Genomic DNA, 4,530 nt, shown 5'->3' on the forward strand with positions numbered 1-4,530 from the left:
AAACGTGAAAAGCCATTTTTGCTATTTCTAGACATAGAAACAATAGAAAGGTTATCAAACGGTACCTAAGATCGCGACACGTTTTCTAACTTCAACCCCAACCGAAGGGATGGAGCCAATTCTTCTAATGGTCCTTCCACTTACAAATATATTTGGTCTGCTAATGTTCATCCAAAATTCAAACATTTTCTTTTTTTGGGGAAAACTCTTGCATGAAGGTCTAATCAGTAAGGGTAAATTGTGTCAGCTCCCATCCGTCGACTCTTGTGTTTTATGCAATGCGCATAGAGAAACCATCTGAACAAATTTTTATGTCCTTTCTCAAAACAAATTTGGGCAGCGAAACCTTTGGGTTTAAGAACTGAAAACATGATTGCTCTTTTACTTCTCCTTTTTAATAATTTCTTTATGATTTTGGATTGGTTTGAGAAAGCTAAAGTAATGTATTTTCCATTCTTGGCCATCTCATGCTATTTGGAATGCTAGGAACCAATGAGCTATTGCTCCTTCCAAACCCAACCTTGAGATAATTTTAAAAGAAATATTAACAAATGGCAAACAGATCTAGATTTATGGGAGACCATACAACTTTGAGAAAGACATCCACTTAAAATAAATCTTTAATGCTAAACTTGGATGGCGTCTCATTAATAATGATAACTCTCTCTGGTCTTAAGTGCTAAGTATTTCTATAATAAATCCATTTTTTATCCACCCGTGGCGAAAAATATATGCTATATTACATTTACATAGAACAATATTGCTATCATCCTCCCCACCCGAACAAAAATTGCTTTTAAAATGGATGTAATTATCTTATTTGGATTGATCCTTGGATTCTGTCTCTTCCAGAATTCACCTTACTTGTTCAATGCATTCTAACACAATTCTTATAAGTGGGTAAGTGATTTTCTTCTCAAAAACTCTTGGAATATCTGCCTCTTATCATCTTCCTTCCCAATGCCAATTGTTAATAAAATCTTGAAAATCCCCATCTCAAATGATATGAAGAGGTGGTGGAACCCCTTTTCAAAGAAAAGGCAACTAACCACCAAATTACCTGCAAAATACCTGAGATCTATTGACAATGATAACTCTCTTGGTATCTCAATGCTTAGCTCATTGCTTACAATAGTGACGTTTCTTGTGGAAACTTAATATCCATCTTAAGTTTAGGTTTTTTTTTCTTTTAGAGACTTATCCTTGAGGACTTTCCTACTAAGGATATCCTTGGGAAATGGATTGATATTGACCTTATATGTAGGCTTTGTTAGACTAAAGCAAATCTATTTGGCATGTGTTCTTTTCATGTAAGTTTGCAAAAAGTATTTGGGCTACTAGATTATTGGGGTTAAGAACTGATAACTTGAGTGATAACTCTTTCATTCCAGATTCATAACAGTAACAAACCCAGACTCTTTAGCATTTTCATAATATCGTGCTATTCAAAAGTCTATTGTATAACAGAATATAGAGAGAGAATTTCCAAAGCTCATAATCTAGCACTAAGAGCTAGAATTGATAAGCTTAATCTATATGTTACAGAAAATTGCAATTATTATTAGGCAAAAAAGTTGCGGTACGTAAGGGTAAACAATGTTCTTAAAACGTTCTTCATAAATAGCCGTGGATTTAACCACATATAATCTGAATCGTTGAAACCTTTATCTCTCATTTTAACGAACACCGACTGTGACGGTGATTGCAAGTCATCCTTCATTCTTTTCTTTCTCCCCTCTCTCTGTCTCTAATGCTCTCCTCTCTGCGTGAATCTGCGCCCCCTTATATATTTCGACCAAACCTCTCTTTCTCTCATCTTATATATAGATTTCTGTTTCTGATTGTCCCTGAAAACTTTTGATATCGAAAGAGGAAGTTATGATCTCATAGTCAAGAGATTGTAATATTTTGAATCTTCAGATCCTCTCTCAAACAAACTTGAACTTGATATATCCTCTTCAATTTGTATCTCAAGTGAACACTTTTTCCGCCATTCTATATTCTTTGACGACTTAGGGTTTCTCTTTATTCATATTCTCGAAGAACCTGGATTAGGACTTCACTTATTTTCTTTCATAATCCTGTAATTAGGCTCGAAAAGAGCTGATTCGGCAAGGGTTAGGAGGAATTGTTAAGGCAAAGAAACTGATCTGATTCCTAGGAAAGTCTGAATCTTAAAGGGAACATGGCTGATCAGGTCTTGAAAGGGAGCCAACCGGCATCCTTCTAGTTTTGGCGACGAAAGAATCGGTTCAATGGAACCCGTGGCATCGGCCACGTGTCACCATCCAACCGGCCCTCCGCCAGCCTCCGCCAAAGTCAGATGCCATAGAGGATCTCGATCCAACTCCGAAACCTCATCCCGACTCATCCCTTGGGTTTGAACGTGTATAAGTTTCAATTTTTTTCTCTCTTTTTGCGTCTCTGTCTCTCTGCAGCTTATTCCTCATATATTCACAGTAACGAGCGCGTGTGGGGAGCAGAGTCGCCATGACTCAGCAATGCTATCATTGCAGCCATAACAGGCACAACTCACGCACCTGCCTGACAAGAGGAGGGTGAAGTTGTTCAGTGTTCCGACTCACGAATGGTTCCATAAAGAAGAGTGCGAGTATGGGCAACCTCTCATCTGAGTCCATAAAGAAGAGTGCGAGTATGGGAAACTTCTCTGCTCACTATTGCTCGTCTTCCTCTGCTGCGGCTTCTCCCAATCCCGGTCTGCCGTCGACACCGGGGAGGATGTCAACGATCTTCACCACCGGTGTTCTGGCGAGGAGCAAGAAGGGTGGGTATGCGAAGACCCATGTGTTCGTTCACGATTTCAAGAGGGAGGCGAAGAGAGTTTGCAGTGAGGAGTTCTTGTGCAGGGAGAACCTGGTGCAGTCAAAGGACCTCCTCGCCCATTTCGCAATCGAGAGAAGGAACGGATATGCCTCGGAATTCTGTCGCAACCGTACATCGGCATCATCATTTTTTTCCTCCTAGAAATTTCTCTGTTAATTTAGATTTCTTTTCCCTTGTACATAGTTACAATCACCTGAAAGGTGTTTGTGTAGTTGTGTCTTATAGTTTTCAAATACATGGTTTGAAAATGAAGTATCAGCAAGAGTGTTGGTTCTAGCGCAATGACCGGAGCCCCTTCTTTCACAAAAACCTAGCGGCTGTACGAAGAAGAAATCATTGGAGTTGATTATAGAAGATGTGTGAAGGGTAAGTTAGTGATGTTACATTAAGTGGGTTCTGCTTCTTGTTATTTCGATTTTTATTTCTTCATTCTCTTAGATGACCTTTCTATGGAACAATGGATGTGCATTTCGTGAGATTCGTGTAGACTGTTTGCTGCAACTTTGATCAAAATCTTGTTTCTTACAGGTAGTGAGGACAGTACTATTAAGTTCATGGAAACATACAATCAAGTTAATTCTAGCACCTCTTTTGGAATTTGCATATTTTGATGGAGCTGTGAAGCATCTTTTTCCATTGAATTTCATTTGAAGGCTGTGGTATCTTGGTCCTGACTTCTACTATGCTGTAAATATTGGCATTTTTCAATATGTAAGTCTTCTTTTGCTGCGTTACACTGTTTGGAGGTCATTGGCTTGACTTTAAAGATCATTAAGCTGTTTGACTGACAAGTCTCTGTTACCCCTTTCAATATCTGTTTTTGGTCCCTCCCAATTTTGATGAGTTTGTGTGGTCGATGCTTCATTCCCTTTGTTCTAAATTGTGATTTATTTATCAAAATATTTATGGCTCTTTATATGCTTAATTGTTTATGTCGGTGCTTCTTGTTTGGTTTGAGGTAAGGTTTGCTATGAAAAACATATCATCAAATAAGTAATGGAACTAAGTTATCCCAATTTTAGCTCAAAATGGTAGAGCACCTGGGTTAATGCCCAAGTTATGGTGGTTCGAATCCACCAAGACTCTTAAGTTATATAGCCCATTGGAGACACTATGAAAATATAGTGTGAATTTGCATTTTGAGATGTATTGAAATTGCTGCACTGGTTCTAAATAGATTACTTTCTTGATGTTATTTGGATAAAAAAAAAAAAATTCAATTACACTTAAGGTTAGATTCTTGATGTTATCAGCAGCTGAAGTTTAACACACACTGCAAGGATTATTTGATGATTGCAACCAGTGGAGGACTGAATCAAAAAAGGACCGGGGTTAGATTCTTTAGCCCTTATTTGATGATTGCAAATACAGACTTGTTATAATTGCCTTACCAGTGGGACATGCAACTAGAAGAAGGCTGGGTTCTTCGGAGCCTTGTCGAAGGTGCATGTTTGCAAGACATCGGGTGTCGACCAGGTTGCACCAGTTTAGATACACATCTGGATTGGATAAGAAGCTTCACAGGTAATCTTGAAAGGATGTTGAGGATGATGTCTTGTGGGAAGTCCTCCATGCTCATCCAGTGCTCCTATATGTTGCTTAGTATGCTATTTTGTTTGGTTAATAAAGACCCAGCTCTTACTCTTCAATGTTTTAGGTTAAATGGTTACCAGAACACAAAAGAAA

General features: G+C 38.4%; 1 long non-coding RNA gene across 1 annotated transcript; it reads left to right on the forward strand.

Annotated features, from left to right (window-relative positions):
• Window positions 1-1,843: 1,843 nt before the first annotated feature.
• On the forward strand, window positions 1,844-4,324 carry LOC122068231. Its single transcript, XR_006137012.1, has 3 exons — window positions 1,844-3,210; window positions 3,373-3,555; window positions 4,098-4,324. It is a non-coding gene; the product is annotated as an uncharacterized LOC122068231 (long non-coding RNA).
• The last annotated feature ends 206 nt before the right edge of the window (window positions 4,325-4,530 follow it).

Source organism: Macadamia integrifolia, unplaced genomic scaffold (genome assembly GCF_013358625.1).
Source record: "Macadamia integrifolia cultivar HAES 741 unplaced genomic scaffold, SCU_Mint_v3 scaffold3600, whole genome shotgun sequence".
Classification (NCBI taxonomy): domain Eukaryota; kingdom Viridiplantae; phylum Streptophyta; class Magnoliopsida; order Proteales; family Proteaceae; genus Macadamia; species Macadamia integrifolia.